A 24121-nucleotide genomic window follows, 5' to 3' on the forward strand; every position below is an offset into this window, starting at 1 on the left:
TGAAGATTATTTGCAATATAACCACTGATAAATGCTGGTGTCCTGAACTGGAGAGGTGAAATGTTAAGGAGAAAGAATCAACAAATCTTTATGACAGGAGTTAAACATGATTCCCGAGGGTCTGTTTTTGTGTCTCCGGGGTTGGAGGAGCCATTCACTGGAGATGAGAAGGGAAGAGGAGGAGGAGGAGAAGGATCAAGATGTGGCTACAGTGGATGCTGTGGATTGGACCTAGCCTGTCTGGGAAGTCTGGGACGCCCAGGGGGCAACTGCTAACTCAAGGCCTGAATGGATGGTGTTCCTCCAGTCTTTCCAAGAGCAGAGGAGAGGTGATGAGCTGTTGGCTGCCTTTGATTTGGGTATGTGAACCTGAGAACTGACTATGAAAGTTGTGTCCTGTTCAGGGAGTAAGCCCAAAGCTGGATGGAGCTCAACAGAGAGCAGCAGAGTGGGACGGAGCCATGAAAAGTGGGGCTGAGGAATAGGGAAAAATGAGGATCTGGAGGGTCTGTGAAGCTATCAGTGCCTGCCACATTCACAGGTCCCTCCTGAAGATGCCAGCCCCATGAGATTCTTTTTGAGGAGTCACTGTGGTTTGGGATGTGGATCTCAAGCAAAAATAAGCAGACTACCTGTCCTAGATTGATTAGACCAGGGTCTGATGCATGAGCCAATGATGCATAACCTGGAAATGCAGAGGTTACTGCTGTCCTCCATCCCTACCACCATCCTTACACAGCTTGGAATAAAAAAGTTCACTGAGAATATTTGGTATTAGATAGAGGCATATGTATCCAGTCATGCCCTCTTTTAGGAATAAATAGACAGTGCCCACAGATAGGGTATTTGGAACCATGGTGAGCTGCTGGGGGTCCAGAGTGTTTTTCCAGCAGTGAACAAGAAGACATTGACTTGCCTCATGCACCCTTGTAGGCATCCCATCAATCTCATTATTACCCACTTTTGTCAGAGGAGGAAACTGAGGTTAAATACGTAACAAGATTACAAAAGCCACAGAACAATTCACTGTGTAACTAGAACTCACAGTCTGAGGTTAAATTGCATATTTTCCTTCTATTCTAAACTACCTTGCCAATACTTTGATAAATATAATTTAATCAGCAGTCTATCATAAGTTTTATTAAAATGTCAAGAGGCTTACCAGTCCGAATGAAAATGCAGGATAAAACACGTATTTGTAGGTTTTACTAAACCCCACACTGTTGGAATATAATTCCTACTATTCAACAAATCCGGGCTCACTCATCTCTGTTCTATTGTGCTAAGAACACAAAGCTATAGGAGGAATAATGTTTTCCTTTTTCTCTGTTCAAGCTCTGAGCTTAAAACTGAACACAGCATGCCACTTTTGCTACCAAAGCCAGGGAATTTGATAGCTACCACACAGACGCATTTTGCTTTATCTAAAAATATCCTCTGAGTTTGGAACAACTGGCTACCCTCTGCACTAAAAGTTTATTTGCCTGTTTTTACTTTTCTGAGAAACCACAAATCATAATAAATAATTTTTATTTTATTTTTTTAGTGGAACCACAATAACTTCTAATCTCTGGTAAGAACACATGAAAGAGAAGCTGGACAGACTGAAATTGGTTCCTGTGTTTTTCTGCTTTATCCTGCACTGAAGCTTTTAGGAGGTGAATGTTGGCATTATTAGAGGCCTCAAAGGCACACCAGTTGCCGGGATGTACATCAAGGAACAAAGTGAAATCTTTCCTGAATAAGTGATCATCAAATTACAGACCTGTCACCAGTGCCTCCTGGGAAGGGTCAGCACCTTTCCTTGTTCCCAACAGACAAAGAATGTGTGACAGGCAGATCGATACTCCAGTTAACTAAAGAGCTGGCTAATCACAGAACTGACAGCATACAAAGGTAGGTTTGAAGACAATGAAATAAAAGTTCGTTTTTATAGAATTTTTTTTTTTTGGCTTATTCAACAGCTTGGTGAATTCTACTTTTTTTAAAATTTTATTTTCTTCGTTTTTCTTTTTTTCCCCCACCAGATGAGGCTGATAGTGATTCTAAGCTCAAATTGAAAAGAAGTGGGGATGCACCTCCCAGCTAATGATGTTTATATGGGGTGTGATTAGTTATGAATAAGGGGTAGCATAGACGGGGAGGGAGGCTGACTGATTGATCAGCCTCCTGTGGATAATGGAGGGTGCCCAAATCAATTGTTATTATCTAATTACTCTTCTCCTTTTGTCAGGATAAATTGGTTCATCCAATGGGTTTTCTAAGTGTGTCAGGTGAATTGCATTAAAAAGGATAAACAGCACTCTTTTTTGTATACTCTGTTGAAAATCTTAACAGCTTAATTGTTGTTCCGCTGATTGGAGCGGCAGTGCTATGTAGTAATTAAGGGAAAGGTCTGAGTTGCTCTGATTGAAAGTCTTCTCTATCACTTTCTAGTGCTGGGGCCTGGAGCAAGCTACTTAACTCCTCTGTGACACAGTCTCCTTATCTGCAAAATGAGGATGACAATAGGGTTGGTGTGACAACTTAAAAATTATAATATAAACTTATAAAAGTCAAAAAAAAACAGTCATGTAAGGTGCTAGGCATGGTGACTGGCACATCGTAAGATGGTAAACCTGCAATAATACACTTTTCAATATTCCTTCCTTTTTTTTTCCCAGTGACATGGGAGAGCCACATAAACATATAGGCTGCATCTATTTAATATAAAATATACAGATTCTCCAAAAATTATTTAATCAGTGATATCAATAATATCACCTTCCCTCTATAAAGTGCTTAATGATTTTGAAGCACTTTCCTATCCACCAGCATTTTCAATTGTCACAACATTCTGCAAAGGAAATAGATTTGAGATTTCGATTACAGAAGAAGAAACTGAAGCTGAGAGAGGTTTTGTAACTTGTCAATGTATTCAGCCATAAGTTGTAAATTCAATCCAGTAAACTGGGTAAAACACTCAGACTCTGTAATCACATCTCAGTTTAAATCTTTGCTTCACCACTTCTTAGCTGTGTGACAATGGGCAACTTGCTTAACTTCTCTAAGCATCACTCTCCTCATCTACAAAACAGGGATACCAATCTATGCCTAGCTTACAGGGTTGTGGTGAGAAGTAACGAAATTAAATAAGGCGCGTAAAGAAAACAGTGTGTAGCATTCAGTGCATGTTAGTTGCTAAGTGCTCAGTATTATTATTGCGGTTGTAATCATTATTACTATCATTCTCATTATTATTAATTAGCAAAGTGCCCAGTAGGAGCACTCTTTATCTTTATTATCATAAAACTTGTCATCTTTCTACTTGATCATCCCTTCTTGCTCTTTCTTCTCCTACCCCCTCCTCCTCTTCTTTAGCCACATATCAAATGCAATCAGCATATGGGATATACAGTGTGAGCAACAGTTCTCTTGTTAAAGAGGAACTGTTTGACATTTTTGGCCGAAGTTATTCAGTCTCTTATGAATCTGCCCTCTTGAGCATGTCTCCTTGTGCCTTAGGCTGGCAAAGTAGAGTTTCTCCATCTGCAAAGGAACTCATAGATCTGACCCGTAACCATTGCGTCCTGAGATGCCATCTCTCCTAATTGTTCTTTATTTTCTTTGGTAACCTACCTGTTAGGTAGAAAGAATCTAACTCTTAACATCATTTGTGCAGCAGATATTTATTGAATCCCCATCACGTGGTAGGCCCTGCTTCTTTAAATTTCATGCCCCAGAGTAAGTTCGCATGCAGAAGTGGGCTCTCCTCACCAGAAGAGACATACGTAAAACCAGGTCCCCTAGTATTTTATAGGACACATGCCCATACGCATGCATGTACACATGAATAACAAGAATATATACAGACCTTTTTAAAAAAGAAAAAAAAATATATACAATGAAAGTGACTTAGAAGCAAAGCTGTTCCCCTGCGTGGTGAGCAGGATAGGGAAAGGCAACCCTGGCACCTCAGAGGACCCTGCCAATGAACCCAGCTTGCTTCTTCAGCCTGCCCTTTGTGCTTCTTGCTAGTGTTCCTGCCTCTGTGCCTTTGTGTAGGCTGAAACTTCCACTTGGGAAGCCCTCCCTACCCCCATGGCACCTGCCATCATCCTAGCAAACATCCCCTCTAGCTTTCATCACCATCTCAACATTCCAGTTGTCTTGGAAACATTTCCATTCTGTCTCCCTCAGCTCCTGCCACAAAACTAACCCTGCCCTCCCCTCTACCAGCACAAACTGTCAGTGGACACTTCTGCTTCCTGGAAAGCAGGGACTTTAATATTTGGATCTTTACCCTAGCAAGTGATTGAGAACAAATGAATGACAGGATGGAAGGAAGAGAAAAAGGAGAGAAGAGAAAGGAAGATGGAGAAAGAAAAGGGACCTACAACCATAGCTTATGAGATATTGCTTAAATGATGCCATGTCATGCCCAAATAACATTGAGTTAAGCTTGAATCCCCTTGACTATAGCAAAGAGTGAAAGAACTCAAAGTTATTGTAGTGTAAAGACCACGTTGCTATGTCTGGGGAGAAAAGAAGAAATATTCATGTGACAGAGACTGATTTGCTCTGCTCATGGAAGTAAGGAGATAGAAGATATTCTGGGTGGCAGCCTGACAAAGCCTGCCCTTTTCTGCAGAAATGACATTGTTTCCAGAGGAGCATTCATCCATGGTGAAAAGGGTTAGGGGACCTACGCTGGTCATCATGCTGTCCTTGGCTCGGAGTATCAGAGACTGGCTACAGCTCGGGATACCAAAGGCACAAATTAGGAATTTCCTCAAAGATCACTTAGTAATAGACACTCATTTTGCAGAAGTAATCACTGTAAACCAGAAAAGGTAAATGACTTGCTCAAGATCACACTGCTGGTTAGTAACAGAAAATGATTTTTTACCCTATGCCTCAATGTGCCTTCTTCAGCAATAAGAAAGGAACCTAACACGCCTGCTCATCAGTTATTTGTGAAAGGTTATTGGTATTTTATTTTACTCAGGTATTTTACTCTAAGAAACATAAAACCATTAAAGCAACATTGACTGTATGACTTTGTGTAAGGCACTGGATTATAGAAACATCTTTGTACGTAAGCAAGAATACAAGTTTCAGAGCCAGACAGGCTTTGTTTTATATTCCTGGCTTTTCTGCTGTTCCTCAGTGATTTGAGGCAACTTATTTGAGCCTTGATTTCCTTCCTGAGCACTGTACCCTTTCCCAAATGTGTGTTTGGAGTGAATAAAGATTAAAGGGTTGGGGCTCAGGTTGATCAAACCAATGTGATATTCAAGACACACAGCAGCTCTCATGGGCTCCAGAGGAAACTAGAATCTAGTCTAGAGTAGGTAATCTTCAAATGAGGTAACAGAAGAGAGGCAGGCTGATGAGAAACCTGTAGAGGAGTAAACAGCAAATCTCTGGCCGGGTGCAATGGCTCAAACTGTAATACCAGCACTTAGGGAGGACAAGTTGGGAGAATCACTTGAGGCCAGGACTTTATAACTAGCCTGGAAAACCTGAGAAACCTGTGATCAAACAAGGGCCTGAACCAGGCAGGCAAGTGCCAGTTCTGTCCAAGGAGGTCGTATCTACCCGCACTGGAAAAATGGTGGGGTGGTTCCTGTATGCTTATTTAGTGATAAAGCATCTTGAATATCAAAACTTACAGCGCATCTAGAATATCAATAAGAAGATGTGTGTAAATAACTTAAGAATAGATTTTAGCATATATTAATAGGGTGAAGAACAATGAACATGATTTTCTCAATAGATGCAGGAAAAAAATTGGACAACATTCATCTTTTTATGATAAAAACTCTTAACAAATTAAGTACAGAAAAAATGTTCCTTGACACAATTACAGCCATGTATCACAAGCCCATCATACTCAACAATGAAAAGTTGAAAGCTTTTCCTTCAGGATCGGGAACAAGACCAGGATTCTTACTCACACCATTTCTATTCAATGTAGTATTAGAAATCCTTGCCAGAGAAATTAGTTAAGAAAAAGAAAGAGAAAGTATTCAAATAGTAAAGGAAGAAGTAAAATTGTCTCTCTTTGCTGATGAGATAATCATACATTATAAAAACCCTGAAGACTTTACCAAAACATTGCAAGAATTGATAAGCAAATTCAGTAGAGTTGCAGGATATAAAATCAATCAACATACAAAATCAGATGTGTTTCTCTATGCTAACAATGAACTCTCCAAAAAAGGAATTAGGAAAACAATCTTGGCCCAGCATGGCGGCTTACATCTGTAATCCCAACATTTTGGGAGGCTGAGGTGGGTAGATCACCTGAGGTCATGAGTTCAAGACCAGCCTGGCCAACATGGTGAAACCTCGTCTCTACTAAAACTACAAAAATTAGCTGGGCCTGGTGGCAAGTGCCTGTAATCCCAGCTAATGGGGAGGCTGAGACGGGAGAATTGCTTGAACCTGGAGGTTGTAGTGAGCGGAGATCATGCCACTGCACTCCAGCTTGGGTGACAGAGTGACACTCTGCCCCCTGAGAAAAGATTCACCCGCAACAAAGAAAACAATCCCATTAATAATAGCATAAAATTACTCAGGAGTAAATTCAACCAAGGAGTTGAATAATCTGTATACTGAAAACTATAAAACATCAATGAAAAAAAATGAAGAAGACATAAATAAATGGAAAGATATCCCATGCTCAAGAACTGGAAGAATGAATATTGGTAAAATGTCCATACTACCCAAAGTGATCTATAAGTTCAATGTAATGCTTATCAAAATTGCAATCATAGAAAATTCTAAAATTTGTATGGAACCACAAAAGACCCCACAAAACCGTAGCAATCTTAAGCAAAGTGAACGAAGCTGTAGGCATCACACTAGCTGATTTCAAAATCTATCACAAAGCTATAATAATCATAACAGCATAATACTGGCATACAAACGGACACATTGACACTTCTTCCTGCTCTAACTCTTTCCCACACTGGACTCTGAGCTCCTGGGAAGCAGGGACTTTAATATTTGGATCTTTACCCTGGCAAATATTTGAGAACAAATGAATGAGAGGGTGGAAGGAAGAGAGAAAGGAGAGAAGAGAAAAGAAGATGGAGAAAAAGGGACAAGGAAGAAAAGGGACGTACAACTGTAGCTTATGAGATGTTGCTTAAATGATGCATGACACTAGCTGATTTCAAAATATATTACAAAGCTATAATAATCGAAATCACATGATATTGGCATACAGGCACTATAGGTGCACACCAAGCTAAAGGTATTTTTGTAGAAACAAGTTCTCACTATATTGCCCAGGCTGGTCTTAAGCTCCTGGGCCCAAGCAATCCTCCTGTGTCATCCTCTAGTGCTGGGATTACAGGCGTGAGCCACTGTGCCCAGCCTCTTAACCAATTTTAAGTGTATGATTTAGTAATGTTAGGTATATTCGTGTTGTTGTGCAACCAGTTTCCAGAACTCTTTAATTTTGCAAAACTGAAACTTTCTATCCATTAAACAACTCCCTATTCTCTCCTCCCCTAGCCCCAGACAACCACCACTCTACTCTTGATAGGAGATATGAATTTGACTATTCTAGATACCTCATATAGGTGGAGTCATACAGTATTTGATTGTTTATGATCAGTTTATTTCACTTAGTATAGTGCCCTCCGGATTTATTCATATCATAGCATGTGTCAGAATTTTCTTCCTTTTTAAGGCTGAAAAGCAGCCTATTGCATGTAAGTACTGTGTTTTGTTTATCCATTCATCCACGGATAGACAGTAGGGTTAATTCTACCCTTTGGTTATTTTGAATACCACTGCTATGAACATGGATGTATGGAATGATTTAACTTTCACACATAAATGAGATTTAGAATTATTTTTCTCATAACTCTCAGAAGCTCATATCAGCTACCTTTTAAGACCAGAGGTGTAGCTCAGAAAACCTACCTTCCAGGGATACTGGGAAGATTAAGGGAAGTAGCCGAGGGAGCGTACCACACACATAGTAGGTGCTCCATATACTTGCCATCCCCTTTCCTTCCCTTCTCTTCCCTTATAACTTGCCCCATTCTAGGTGCAGACTGCTGGGGAGTACGCAAGTCCCATGGTTGCCTACAGTGCATCAAGTATTTTGAAAATGATTAGACTGCAGATTCTGCCTCCTGTATAGTCAAAACATTTAAAATACCATTAAACCTCTGCTTTCCCAGCTCTGTGGGTTTCTGCAACCTACAGCTCACAAAATTTCTGTGTCTGCAGGGGTTCATAATATACTCCAGGCTTGATGCAGTGTTGCACATGTTTCCACGATGTGATTATGGGGAAGAATGCGGTGCAGCTCGCCTTTTATTTTGAGATGGAAATTTTGCATGACATTTATCTCTCCCCTTGATTATGTATTTTAGTTCCCTGTGATCATTTTTCATGGGGATGAAAGGGTCTACAAGAGTTCTGTCATCTATTTTATTTAGATTTTTGATTTTTAGATTTTCATCCCACCATCATCCAGTATATCAGGAAAATATAAGTTCCCTTGTTGCAAGTGGCAAAGAGAAGAGAAGGGAAAAAAAAGGGACATTTATTAGCAGACACCATTTGTGGAGCCCCCACCATGTCCTGAGAATCGGCTGGGAGCTTTACCTCCATGATCTCTAACCTGCCAATGCTGCTTGAGAATTAGAGGTCAAATGACCTCATTAGTGATAAGTGGTGCTTAGGAAGTATTACAGTCAAGATTTGAAACCAGGCCTGACTAGATCCTAGGTCTGTGCTTACGTCACTTCACAGTAATTATGTAGCTATTGAAAGCCAAGTGTTACCTACGTCCAGGAAATGTAGAGATGGTGACCCTGGTATGTGGAGTTTGCATTCCAGGCAAGACTATCCTCTTCTATTACACATGAGTACATCTTCAGGCAGAAGTGACTTCCATAGGGTAAAGTGTTCTGAGAGTGTAAAGAAGGGGACAATCACATCCTTTACTCTTTTTAGAAAACTTTTTATATGGACCTGATGAATATGCAGGAAGAAGGGAATTCTTGTTGTAGGTAGGGGAGTGTGATCAAAAACACAGAAGTGAGAACATTTCGAGTGGGATAGTTGAGACTGAAGACACAAATTTTGTGTTTGTAAGCACTAGGGCAAGGACTCAACTTAGCTTTTGTACTCTTCCCCTGTGCTTTGCTGTATCTAAAACATGTAATGGTTTGGGCTTCTGGATTTAATGAAGATGCTGCAGCCGCCAGGGATGAAGTTAGGCATTTTGCCCTGGCTGGCTGCTCTCCAAGATAGGTACCATGTGACTGGCAGGGAGCAGCAATTCAGGATAAAAGAAAAATGAAATAGGGAAGAGGAATGTCTGTTTCCAGTAGGTCCTTCCAAAGAAATCCTCAGTAGCACTTCAGACACCTGATCATGCCTAGAATCTGATGGCCTCCTCTGTGTATGGGGTTGAGTTCAAGCTGCCTTCACAACTACTTTCTCCAGGCTCATTTCCTGCCTCCATACAAGGTGGAGGAAGGCTCCGGATGGATGACCCCATCCTCTCTCCAACCTTCGTATCTGGCTGCAACACCTTTCTTCCACGTGCATCCATTCTCTCTCTCCTTCTGCACGGGAGCAACTCTAATTCATTTGTTAAGACCAACTGGAAAATTTCTTCCTCAGTAATGCATTCCTCCACTTTGCCAGGGATAACTGCTCCCTCCAAGTGCTCCCATATCCTGTTATCTTTGTGAAAATTCTTAGAATGTGATATCATAATTGTCTGTGTCCAAGTTTGCCTGCTCCACTGGTGCTGTGTACCTCCAGGGCGTAGGAAGACTTGATGGAACAAATGAATGAATGGGTAAGGGAGCAATAGAATGAATGGCTGATTTCTCCATCACCATAGACTGCTGCAAGATCTGCACCAGTGGACAAATTAGCAGGAGAGGGAGTGAGGGTGGGAGCCAAGAAATGATTAAGAGCATTTCCAGTGGTCTGGGCAATGGTCTCCTGACCAATACCCTGTGAACACAGGCAAAAATGGAAGAAACAGATATAGATAGGGCACCTTCCTGAGGCAGGTGCTGTGGAATCCAGGGGGTGACAGGTGGAACACAGGCAGCTTCTCTAGGGGAAATTCAATTGGCCTAAAAAGAAACCACCTAAAAGAGGATTAAACTGTTAAAAGATTAAACTGTACACTTATGTTGCTGAGGTTTTTAGTAGCTACCTGGTAGAAATCTCTGGAATATATATTATTTCCCATTTTCAATTTCATGGAGTACATCGTTTTCCAAAGCAGTGTCCCCTGTCTAGCAATAGCTAGTCATCCAGCCACATCCCTCCCCTGAGCTGCACAGAAAAATCACATCTCTGCACATTGCAGTAAAGGCAGCCTACTGGGGTAGGAAAAGGACCCTCTGGGTTTTGCAGAGATCTGAGTGCAAATCCAAATTGGGCCATTTACTAGTTAGGGAATCTTGGACAATTTCTTTTAAAGTCGCTTTTTCTATGCACAGCTCATCATCTGTAAAGTAGGGAGAAGAACACCCCCAGCCATCTCTGTGGTGAGGACTGAAGGGCTTAGTAGGCAATCCCTAGTTGTCAGTCTCCTGCTAGCCCCCTGCTCTCCTTCCTTGAGAGACAGCTGAGTGAGGTGGAGCCAGCAGGGAAGGCAGACTGGGGGAGCAGGACTTGAATTGCAGTTTTATAATTTCGGAAAGCTCTCATAACTTTTAAAAAGGGGTTTCGTATTTCTCATTTGTTCTTTCAAACAGACTTGTTATGCAGGCCTCTGGGGTGGGATATTAAAGCATGAGCACCAACAATCTCAGGCTTGGAACCTCCAAGCTGTGAATTCCTTAGACATCCCGCATGGCCCTGTCTTCCTCTTTCATTTGCTTCCTTGAATTTCATTCATTTATTCATCTATTCTTTCATTCCTCTACTCATTAGTTAATGAATGTCACTCAGTTGTTTATTTTTTCCTTTATTTATTAAACATATAATGAATACCTCTTTTGAGGCAGGCATTGTGATAACCCATGGGATACAGATAAAATCCCAATTTTCAAGGGGCTCACTTTCCACCAGATGTGCATTGATAAACTAATGCACATACACACACACACACACACAGTGATAAAGTGTCGAGTGCTACAACAGAAGTATGAACAGGGAATTGTGGTAGCATAGAGCGGTATGTGATTAAACCATCTCTGATTAAACACTGCACGGGTCAAGGAGGAGGTACAATTTCATTTTCAGTAACCAGTATTAGCTGGTCCCTTAGAAGAGCTCTTGGCTGGTGGCATCACTTAGTTATGCAATCATAAGGCTGGCAGCTCTTCAGGTCTCAGGAACTCTGACTTAGTGTCACGTTTATGTAATCCAGATGAGCATCTACATGTGGCAAATGAAAGCTATAACCTTGGAGCAAATATAGGAGGCCCCCACAGTACTAGCAGGGAATCCAGCAAATTATAACAGTAGGGGTCTAACCTGGCAAACAGAAACCACTTCCAGTCTTTATGACAGAGAGAATTTAATGTGGAGGATTTGTTATGCAGATGGGGGTGTAGCTAAAGAGTCAGGCAGAGGATTGCGGGATGATCCAGAGATCAGAAATAGCAGGGAAAATTATGAAGAAAATAAGTGTTGTCTGATCCAGGAGCCTGAGGCAGAGAGGAAGGGAGAGAAACAGCCTGACTGTTCCTTTCACTTTCTTCTAATCTCCTCCCAGTGCCTTCCATTGGCTGAAGGCAGTTAGAAGCCAGATGACAGAGACACCCGGGAATTCCTTAGTCCCCTAGTCAGCCCCTCCACCTTGCAATTCAGAGGAGGGGAAATGGTGAGAATGTGATAGAGGGCGAAGAAGCCCAAGATGGGTTCACAAGGACATTCATCCCCATGGCACTGGGCAATCTCAAGCTGTGCAAAACCAGTCTTCTGTGGTGACACAGTTTGGCTGCCAGAAGCCATGGCAGGTGAGTTCTTTCTTTTTTTACCCCAGAGATGGGTTCTTGTTCCATTGCCCAGGCTGGAATGTAGCGGCACTGCAGCCTCAAACTCCTGTGCATAAATGAACCTTCCACCTCAGCCTCCTGAATAGATTGAACTACAGGTGGGTGCCACCATGTCCAGCTAATTTTATTTTATTTTATTTTATTTTTTAAGAATTGGGGTCTTGCTATGTTTCCCAGGCTGGTCTCAAACTCCTGGGCTCTAGTGATTTTCCCACCTTGGCCTCCTAAAATGCTGGGATTTATAGGCATGAGCCACTGTGACCAGCCTGGTTATCTTTCTTGATTTTTTTTTTTTTGTTTGTTTGTTTGTTTGTTTTGAGATGGAGTCTCACTCTTGTTGCCCAGGCTGGAGTGCAATGGTGCAATCGCAGCTCACTGCAACCTCTGCCTCCTGGGTTCAAGCAATTCTCCTGCCTCAGCCACCCGAGTAGCTGGGATTACAGGTGCCCACCACCACGCCCAGCTAATTTCTGTATTTTTAGTAGGGATGGGGTTTCACCATGTTGGCCAGGCTGGTCTCAAAGTCCTGACCTCAGGTGATCTGCTTGCCTTGGCTCCCCAAAGTGCTGGGATTACAGGCATGAGCCACCACGCCTGGCCCTTTCTTGATTTTTATACACTCCAAAGTTCTTGAACAATTCATAGCAGAGACATGGAATACAAGAATAGTACTTAAGAGATGATATCAGACTTCCTGTCAAGAAGGCATATATGTGATTGTTCAATTAACTGACAAAGTAAACTGGATTTAAATATAATGGAAACCCAAGTTGGGAATGAGATCATGTAACTTACATGATAATATAGTAATAATTATACATACTAAGATTGAGCTCTTTCTATGCACCACTGTATTAAATACCTTATATAAATTAGGTAACTTAATACTCATTACAGTCCTGTGAGAGTATATATTATTAACTCATTGTACATAAAAAGTAACTGAAGTTTAGTGACTTGTGGAAGGTCATCTAATTAATAAATAGCAAAGATAGAGTTCTATCTCAAATCCCTTCGAACCCAAAATATATATTCTTAATCACTATGGTATATGTCTGCAAAGGAACAAAAGTATCCTTCACGTCACAGTCAGAATGTTGCTCTCTGGTTCCACCTTACGGGACAATGAACATCCCATGCCACGCGGTGGAGAAAAGGCTGCATATTACTAATGCAACGTGACATCCCAGAAATCAGTATTAGGACCCTGATCAAAATATATTTGCATCATGTATGGCAGCAATAGTCTTAGCTTCTGTAATTAGATAATCTGGCATTAGTCTTGCTCTCCCCACTGTTGGAGACAGAAGTTTGGTCCCAGGGAATGTGGCAGGGGCAAATGGGCTGAAACCAAGCAGAAGAGAGTTTCAGCTGATTATCTTACAAAATATGTCCAAGCTCTGAGCTATTATAGGATGAGAGTACCCCTCGGGATTGTGCAGAAAAGAAGCCCCATTGCCTTCAGCTCCTCTGAGTAAGTGCTGTGTAAACACAAAGTATCCAGATGATGGCTATGACAGTGTCCCATCAGCTAAAGATTAGTGAGGGCTCCCATGAACTGGGGACCCAGGACCACTGCAGACACAGATGGAGATGGGTCAAGGTAACAACAACTTCCAGTGCAACACCACATACATTATCTCCTTTGAGTTTCAAATGCTTCCGCAAAAGAGGCATAACAGATATTATTATCTTTGTTTTCTAAGTGAGGAAACTAAGGCTCAGAAAACAGGGGCGATTCACTGAAAATTATACATGCTATCAGTAGAAGAGCTGGAATTAGGACCTTAGTCTTGAGCTACAGGTTCAGAACCTTATTGCACTGCGCTATATTGAGGAGATATAGTTATGCTTTAACATTCCTTTTATGCCTATCTGGGTTTTGGTCTGTTAAAATGACAAATCTTTAAACAATTCCTATAACACAAATATTCTAAACACAAATCAAGGCTTCTGTAGCATCAGTGTCTGACTTAACTTCAAATAATGAGATTATACCAGAGAAGAGCCACTCATCCATAAGGCAGATCCATGTAACATCAGGCAGAGTGGTGTGGAATGCAGCAAAGGAGCTTGCGCCTCACTCACCATGAGCCATTCATAGGATCCAGGCCATGCATAAATTCCTAGCCTCTAAAGGACATTTGCAATATAAGTGTGGATTCTTGGGAAACTACAGCCACCTTTGTATCTCCCGTAAACATCATTGGACCACTTTATGGTGTTGAGTCCTTTGAAAAGATCTTTAATAGGAGGCTCTGTGCTCCTGAATAGGGGCTTGCCACTCTGGAACAGCCAGAAAAGATTTCATGCAGGAGAAGCTGCTGCTTCAAATGAGGTGTGAATGTGTAGGGGTTCCTCAGGAATACTGGGGATGGCTTAGTCCAACATTGGCATTTTTCAGATACAATTCACTTCAACTCAACAAACATTTATCAAATGTGACCTAGAGAAGTCAACATATTTTTACAATCACCCAATATGCTCACAGCAGAGCCAGGTTTGTAAGACATGTCTCCTGACCCCCAGGGGGCACACACTTCCTGGTATATCCCCCAGGGGCCACCTCACTTCCTTGGAGCAAAACAGCACTGAAGGACCTTAATCACTGTATTTTCCTTGGTGTTAATGCTAGTTGTGAAAATGCCTGACACTGAGATCTGTCATATTTCATGTGCAGGTGGAGTAGCGATTAATGATCTACATTATCATCATTGAGACTTTGTCCAAAAATTAACTGATTGAATTTGTTAGATCTGACTATCGTTTTGTGAGCCACAGTGAAATCACAATTTTATTTGACATGAATGAATACTGAAATAGCTATTTAACCACAGGCAAGGCTAGTCTATCTAATCTTGATGGGGCAGTAGGCTGGTTCCTTCAACCAAGAACCCAGCAGGAGGGTTGCCCAGTCATCAGCAGTACTTCCAAATTTGAGCACCTGTTTGTTGCATGTCTCTTTATATATGTCAGCACGTATAGCGCTCACAACAAAATAGAATTGTTATGTTTGTTTTACAAAGGAGAAAGCTGGAGCATAGAAATGTTTTTAAGTAAATTGTTAAAGGTTGCATAGCTAGTTAAGTACAGGAGGTGCAATTCATACCAGGCTTGTCCAATTCCAAACCCCCTGTTGTTTGGCCAGAGAAAGAAAGTTTTGAAAGAAAAGAAATTTTGAAAAGAAGAATTTCATATTTGGAAGGAACTTTATGCTGTAGCTATATTGGGGGTGGTTATGGGGCCTTGTGGGCTTTAAATCATAGAGGGAGTCAGAGAAACAAGAGAAGCTGGAGTTGAGATGGAGGACGATTGGGAACAGGAAATCAAGCAGGCTCTAGCGTCTTGCTGTTAAGGGTTGGGACCAAGGGCAGTTTATGTGATCGCTGTCATCAATGTCACAGTGAGGTATGACTTTATACCCATCTCATTGCAAAACTTAAGAAGCCTTTCAATATTATGCTCAGTTATGGAGAATTGTGGATCAATAGGATCTTTTATACTTTGCTGGTGAGAACGTAAGTTGGTATAACCACTTTGGAAAATAATTTGGCATTACTTCACAACATCTGATATTCATGATCTCACCCCCAGATATACCGAAGGAAAAACATTTTTATATGTGTAAGAGAAGACATGTTCAAGAATGTTCATAGTGGTACTGTCTATAGTAGCAAAAAAATTGTTTATGACCCAAATACCATCCCCAGGTCATAGGATAAATAAAATATGGTATATTAATTCAGTGGAATATTATACAACAGTCAAGTGGAGAACATATGATTATGTACAATATAGTAAGAGCTATTAGCATGGGGGAGGACTGCATGTGTAGATACAGGATTTCCATTATGTAGGTGGCTGTAGTAATGACTTTAAGGTGTCCATGCCTCTGTGTATCCACACCTTTGATATTCTTCTCCCACACTGGCTATGGGCCTGGAAAATGACTGGCTTTGACCAAGGGGTAAGAGCAAACATGATAGACACTGACTTGGAATGTGCTTGCACATTGAGCTAGCTCTCTCTTGCTGTTCCTAGAAACACTACAGTCATTGTCATGTGAACACACCTGAGCTAGCCTGGTAGAAAAACCTGGACCCACCACCTCTGTAACCTCAGCTGACTATTAACCAATGGTCCACAACAACTTCCAGACAACTGTGAATGAGGCTATCTCAGACTATCCAGCCAAACCTGCCCAGACCAGAGGAATGACCCAGGTGAGCCCAGGTGAATTGCCAGCCCACAAAATCATGAACCAGTAAATCATTGTTGTTTGAAGCCACTGATTTTTGAATGATTTATTATGTGGCAAAACCCAACCAATTTCATTTTTATTTAGGGCAGCAATTTATTTTATAATAAACAAAAAAGCAAGTGAGAAACTTGTATAAACCAATGATCAACATATATTTTGAAACAAGGAATACAGTTAATCCAATTATACGCACCGGAAGCTCATTTAAAGATAAGTAATAATAACAAAAGCACAAACTCATCTTTTAGCTTGATGATTACATCAAGCTGCAAAACAATCTCCCCTATTTAGAGTTTTTTTGCTCCTTGTGGCAGATTGCTGATTGTCGACCCTTCCTCCAACCCTCAGTTAATTCTATAACTCAGTAATAAGACATAAGAGGAAGTGATGTGTACAGGGTCCAAGTCATTTCAACAAAAGAATCTTGTCTGGGACTCTTTTCTCCCTTTTCCTTCCCATTTTCTGGAAATGGCAAGAACCGGAAAATCTTGAACACCAGTTTTGGGGAAAGGACACCTGCCCTGTCAGCTTGGGTCCCTGGTGGATTTGTGGACACAGAGCTGGATGTTACTCGAGTTGTTACACAAGAGGGAAATCAATGTATCTGTCAGAAACACTGTAATTTGTGTATCTTTGTTACAGTGCCTTCAATTTTTGTTCCAACTAACAAACTCTTCCATATCAATCCCTACAATATGCTACAGTGATGTTTCTGATATAAAATTCTTTTTCAAAATGGGTATGCCTATATTGCTTTTGCTTATTGTAAAAACTTCAAACCAAACAGAAACATATGAAAAGGATATAATTTCTGAGGATATTGAATGATTTGAATGTTATCATTCCATATTTTTAATGCATCTAAAATTACATGTGGTTAGACTGCTAAAATTGTACTCTTCATATTTTTCTGTAATCTGCTTTCTCTATTTAATGACATATTACAGATATCTTTCCATGTCATCACAAGATCTATATAATAGTCCATCCAATGGATATAGCATACTGTATTTTAAAGCCCTCCTATGCAATTGTTTTCAACCTCTCACATTTTCGTAAGAAAAAAAATCAGAAACATTCTTATATCAAATTTCTTGTGCACTTATTCAAGCTATTTCCTTCAGATAAGTTTTAGAAGAAAACTTTCTGGAGGAAGGGGAATTTAATACATACAATATACATCTTACCTGGTGAAAAGTTTTAAGGATTTCCCACTCTCTGAAAATAAAGTCTGGACCCAATGGCCTGGCATATTCTAGCAGGGCTGTTCTTCACTAAGCTCTCACTGACCTTTCTAACCTTACCTTCCACTCCCTAGAGCACTCTGTATTTGAGCCATGTTGACCATAGATTTCTATTGAAGGTATCCAATTATTTCACAAGTTTGTTCATCTCATGTTACTTCTTCTGTATTTAGTTATTTTACATTTGTCTGTTCCATATGAGAAATGCACACATGCACACACTCATACACACCTACTTTATATGGTGATCTACCTTCTTTCTGTTATTAAAAACATAGCCCAATATTACCTATTCTAGGCAGCCTTTCATTATGGTTGTTGTCAGCCTATCACATCCCCCTCCTCTTTGCTTCTATAGTAATTTTACCTACTTTTATCGTAGCATTTATCACATACTTACCACATCCTGCTTCGCTATTTATTGTGTTTACTTATTTATTTTCCTGTCTAGACAATGTCATCTTGAGAGAAGAATGTTCTTGTCTTTGAATTCTCCTTCTCGGAATGGTAGCTGGCACCTAATGGGCATTCATGGGAATGCACGTACACCTCGCTTTTCCCCAGGCATTCTGGGTCATGTTGTCATCAAGATCTATTCTAGGTTTCTCTAAATAATATTTCATATTTTGGAGTCTCACTGATTCTCTTCCTATCACCCTAAGCTACTTTCTTGGGGTAGACAGACTGAGGTGGTCCCATGCTCCCTTCTTCTAGATATTCAGGTCTTTGTGTGATCCTCTCCCCTTGAGTGAACAGAACCTGTGAATTGCTCCTAACCAATAGAACATAAAAATATTATGAAATATTGCTCCCTTGACTAAGTTATATCATATAAAACTCTCTCATGACAGACTCACTTGCAATTCTGCCAACAACCTGAGTAGGCTTGAAGCAGATTCTTCCCTATTCAAGTCTGTGAATAACAATGAAGCCTGGCTAATAGCTTGATTGTAGTCTTGTAGGTCCCTGAGCAGAGGTCACAGTTAAGCTCTTCCTGTAGTCCTCCTGATCCATAACTATGAGATAATAAATGTATAATGTTTTAAGCTGCTAATTTTGTAGCAAATTGTTGCATGGTGTAGAAAACACTGGGCCTCCAATAGAAATTTCTGAGATTTCAATAAACCCAGACATCAAAACTATAATCCTTCCCAGTAAGTGACATGATTGGAGTCATATATTAAAAGCAGAAAATATAAAATTAGGTGGCACTGATATACTGAGAACCTCAAGGAAAGGTAAAAAAGTGTCAACACACAACAGTCTAGAATGTGTGTGCTTTCCGAGGTCTTTCTACTGGTCTACAATCCTAATGATAATGGGCACTTTCTCCTACATGCATTGGTAACCGAAGCTCGACTCTTCCTTGCATATGTGGGAAGCATTTTTATGTAAAGGGAAAAGGCCCAATATTAGAACATTCTGCCTGTAGCTAGGCATAGGCATGAAGATAGGAGTGAAGGCTAGTAAGAACTGAATTTCAATAAGTTAACAGAATTAAGGCATTATTACTAATGTACCAGAAAGTTATTAAAAGGACCATAAGGGTATATAGCTTCTTCCTGAATTAGGCCATTATATTAATAATAAAATCCATACTTCATTGGTGTCAGCCGAAATGTTGTCAAAGATTGAATGCTTATGCTCTAAGGAGATATGTGACACTCTTTCATGGCCAGGTCAAGGATGCCAGTTAGGTTTCATCATGTATGCCAATGATAATTGATTATTATTGACAGCTTGTATTGAATTAGGCTTCACAAGCAAATATGTTGTAGCTAACCAGCAATGTCTACCATTAGCAAGGGAGAGTGGCAGGGAGGTAATAATCCCCTCCCCTAGGCAGCTGATGAAACTGTGGACTCCATGTTAAAACACATGGAGTTTGAGTCCTGACAATTATATTCACCAACTTGGAGATTTGGGTCATGTCACTTAACTTCTCCGAGCCTTAGCTTCTCCAAATAGTTAACCATCTTGAGGAGTCTGAGAATCATTAAGAGAGTCTACGTAACAGTACCCAGCAGAGTGTCAGGCCCCTATCTGATGTTCTTTTTAAAAAAAAAAATTTTACCCATAACTGCCAAACTTGGAAACAACCAAGATGTCCTTCAGTAGATGAATGGATACATAGACTGCGGTAGATCCAGACAACGGAATTCATTCACAATTCACTAATAAAAATCAGCTATTGAGTCATGAAAAGACAGAGAGAACCTTAAATGCCTGTTATTAAGTGAAAGGAGCAAATCTGAAAAGGCTACATACTGTTTATTTCACCCGTATGACACTCGGGAAGAGGCGAATCTCTGGAGACAGTAAAAAGATCAGTGGCTGGCAGGGATTAAGAAGGAGGGAGGGATGAATAGGCAGAGAACAGAGGATTTTTAGGGCAATGAAACTATTCTGTAAAATATTACCATGGCACATACATGTCATCATATATTTGTCAAAACCCATAGAATGTACAAGACCAGGAGCGAACCCTAATGTAAACTATGGACCTCAGGTTGTAACGATGGGTCAATGTAGCTTCATTGAGCGTAACAAACGTATTTCCGTGGTGCAGGGCATCCGTAGAGGAAGAAGCCATGTACAATGGGGGTTAGGTGATATATGGGAAATCACTGTACCTTCTGCTCAGTTTTGCTGTGAACCTAAAAATTCTCTAAAAATAAAGTTTACTAATTTTTAAAAAGTCAAATCATTTTGAACCTTTGAATATTTGCTAAGCAAGTGGATGAAGAAATCAGCAGAGTTAAGGGATGAAAAGTGACTGTAATTTGCATTAGAGATAAGTTATAGATATCAGCGGACTGTGAGAAAGTAAATTTCATGACTAGATAGAGATATTAGATCAGAAGAAAAAGGGAATGAAATGAAAAACACGGAGATGAATGTATCAGGAAGAGACAGCCCGAGTGCCCAATGTCAGGAATGGGCTGCAGTTTGAATGATTAAAGCACACAGTGGAAGTTGGCCCCTCCGTTTACCTATTTGTGTAACAGCCATGAGATTCACATTACCTAGAACATTACCTAGTGTGAAAAGGTGCCTGTTATCAGAACACTTCCACCACAGTGCCACCAGCAGGATAACCAACTTGTATAATTCCAAAGGCAACATGAATAATGGTAAGATGTTCATTCTTGAAGTGATTAACAGGTGCAGATTGCTATGGAGAAGAGTCAATAAGGAGGCAGAGAGAAGTTACCTTGTGATATGGTTTGGCTGGGTGCCCACTCAAATCTCCCCTTGAATTGTAATAATCTTCATGTGTCAAAGATGGGGCCAGGTAGAGATGACTGAACCACTGGAGCGTTTTCCCCCAGACTGTTCTTGTGGTAGTGAATAAATCCCACGAGATCTGATGATTTTATAAATGGGAGTTCCCCTGCACAAGCTCTCTTGCCTGTCACCATGTAAGATGTGACTTTGCTCCTCATTTGCCTTCCGCCTGATTGTGAGGACTCCCCAGCCATGGGGAACTGTGAATCCATTAAACCTCTTTCCCTTATAAATTATCCAGTCTCAGGTATGTGTTTATTAGCAACGTGAGAACAGACTAATACACCTTGCTCCTGCTGAAAGGTAGGAAAACTCAGGAAGAGGTGTCCTCAGCTTTAAAAATAGGCATCCAACTCAGAATTCTGAGTGTGAGCTGATGCTCAAGTCAGAGCAAGGACTAATGCCAAGAGGGGTTCAGGTTGTAAACTGTCTACTGAAGGTAGAGGAACACTCTGCTTCTGGCTGGATGCCATCTTAAGGCTGGAAAGAGAATCAGAAATTACTATTTAAAATCTTGTAACGGGAACACATGATAAACTGTTGGGCCCTTGCCCTGAATTGTGTGTGTAACTCAAGTTTCAAGAGAGAGATGGATAGTTAACTAAGTGTACTGTATGCTATTCTATACTGGGTGCTGTGTGGTAAAGAAATGAACAATAAGCAATAGTAACACAGAAAAGCATTTAATTTGAAAAGTGTCAAAATCTGGCTATGCCATTTTGACTTACAAGAGAAATGACTTTTGCTGACTTCTAGGCTTTCCCTGCCAACGAGCGCAGTGGGATTCAAAAATCTCACTGTCAAATGATGTCAACACCATGCTCTGATTCAAGTTGAATGGATTCACGTTTAAGCCGGACCACTTATTAGCATAACTTTGGGCACATCATTTGACCTCTCAGAAACTCATTTTAAAACATGTTCTGTAAAATGTATCTGTAAAATGGAACTAATAGTAGTATCTACTTCATTAGTCATATCTTAGCAGAGTAGTGTTGACTTAAATCCTGCTTAACAGTGTTGGTGGGAGGACCACTTGAAACAGTGGCTATAAATGCTCTTTGAAAATGGCAAAGCACGATACAGATATAAATCATTGATGCTATTGTTTTTTATTTATTATTTAATTTTCAATGCGACTGATTAGAATTTCTGATCTTTAAAAGAAGAGCAGAGTTTTATTTTTGCCATTTCTCTCTTTTTTAAAAATAAAATTATGATATATAGTACCATGCCCTGGATATGGAGTCTTTTTAGTAAAAGTCTTAGAATGAGGGATGACTTCTCTTTTCTCCATCACCTCTCTGAGATCAATAGGGCTTAACAGATTGAGGACGGTTTACAGACAGGAGCTACTTCCACGTCATGTTTTAATACACAGATGCAATCTAATGTTCCTGGTCAAGAGGGTAAACATTGTTGCAATACATATATTTGAAAATTGCTTCTCTTCAAATATATATGTATATATATCTGTATATACACAACGTGTGTGTGTGTATAAAATCCTGATGTCTTCTCTACAGTGCTTTCTAGTTGCTAAAATTGATCCAAGTTACATTAAACTAGATGTAGTCTCAAACAGAGCCAAGTTGTATAGCTCTGCAACTAGATCTAGCTATATGCTTTTGGTATAAACCTCTTTTTATAATATTTATTTTTGCGAACATATTTCTTCATATTATATGCAAGGAATGTATTTCTTAATTTCCCAGTCAATTAAAATGCGCTTTGATAAAGAGTAAAAAAGACTCAGCATTATCTCTGAGGACAAATGTGCATTACTTAATGTAACAGTATATTTAAAATGTGGTTTGATTAATGCCAAATCCTCGGAAGGTACATTTAAGGGAAAAACAGCCAGGGTTATCAAACTAGGAATTCTTGTCAAAAAAGATCAGTTCCCATTTCATTTCGACCATTTATCTTTGTAGTTGGTAATGTTTTCATACCTTTACAATATTTTATAAATGAAGTTCTTTTGATATCCTTTCAAAAGATGCTTAATAAAGTAATGGAACCAATATATATTTTTTTCACTGACTGTTCATGGTAACTGGGAATGGTTTGCAGAGAATAGGAAAATTGCTTTTCTTCAAACTTGTTCAGTAGGGATGAATGGCTAAATTCACTTTTTTTCACACCCGCATTTCATTTAAACACAAATCCCTCTTTTCCCTCACACTTGCCTTTCACAAATTTAAGCCAAGTCTACAAAGAGCAGTAAACCAAAGAAAGAACAATGAGACAGTATTTTAGGTTGTAGGGAATCTATTACAGTGGAAAAATGCTGAATTCTGAATCTGAAAACCTGGGATACAATTTCTACCTTCATGTTGTAATTGGGTCCTTGGGAAAGTTACTTACGCACTAGAAGTTTAATAATAACAGTCTCAATTTTTCTATCTACTAAGTGGAGGATAATAAAATCTCTTCTTGTTTCACAGACTTGTATGTAAAATTCAAAAAAGATCATTATCCACATTATTGTTAACATTTTTGAGTGCTTCCTGTGAATCAAAAATAAATGCAACATATGTAGTGTGTATTAGTGATCCACTCATAAACACAGCAGCCCTATAAGAAATGTTCTATTTGCATTTTGTGATCAAGGAAACAGAGTTTCAGGGAAGTTAATAGACTTGCCCAAGGTTATAAGTCAATACATGATACAGCCAGGATTAGAATTCAAGCAAATATTGAAGTCTGTGCAGTTAACATTATATAAACTTCCATGATCATAGATATACATGCACTTAGGAAATCATAAAACACCAGGCAAATGCATATGAATTACTATTTACAATTTAAGTAGGGGCTTAGAATGCGATAAACTAACTGGCAATGTGACTGCTATTTCATAAGAGGTTGATAGAAGATATTTAGTACAAGGTCAGTGTTCATCTTGATTTTTATTATATGTTAAAACTTCAGGGCCAGGCATGGTGGCTCACACCTGTAATCCCAGCACTTTGGGAGGCCAAAGCCATCGGATCACCTTAGGTCAGGAGTTCAAGACCAGCCTGACCAATGTGGTGAAACCCTGTCTCTACTAAAAATACAAAAATTAGCCAGGCATGGTCGTGGGCACCTGTAATCCCAGATACTCGGGAGGCTGAGGCAGAATTGCTTGAACCCAGGAGGCAGAGGCTGCAGTGAGCTGAGATCGCACCACTGACTCAAACCTGGGCAACAGAGCGAGACTCCATCTCAAAAAAACTTCAAAGAAGAAAGTCTCCACCCCATGAAGTTAGAGAGAGGTATGTAGTCAATCTTCTTACCTTAGCTGTATCTTTATTATCCTTTCCCCCTCCCAGCACCCACAAATTATGCTAATTTATGCC

The 24121-nt window shown here is 40.1% G+C and overlaps 1 protein-coding gene and 1 long non-coding RNA gene across 4 annotated transcripts in view; one reads left to right on the plus strand and one right to left on the minus strand.

Moving 5' to 3' along the window:
* The window catches only part of TENM4 (teneurin transmembrane protein 4), a 3006191-nt gene that overhangs the window by 1299243 nt on the left and 1682827 nt on the right, over positions 1–24121 (minus strand). The window lies entirely within an intron of this gene.
* Positions 9732–24121, plus strand: part of LOC107967174 (uncharacterized) — a 37471-nt gene continuing 23081 nt past the window's right edge. The window contains exons 1-2 of the long non-coding RNA XR_001707464.4: positions 9732–9820; positions 16026–16207. This is a non-coding gene — a long non-coding RNA (uncharacterized LOC107967174). The remainder of the gene's footprint in view (positions 9821–16025; positions 16208–24121) is intronic.

Source organism: Pan troglodytes, chromosome 9 (assembly GCF_028858775.2).
Source record: "Pan troglodytes isolate AG18354 chromosome 9, NHGRI_mPanTro3-v2.0_pri, whole genome shotgun sequence".
In the NCBI taxonomy this organism is placed as follows: Eukaryota; Metazoa; Chordata; class Mammalia; order Primates; family Hominidae; genus Pan; species Pan troglodytes.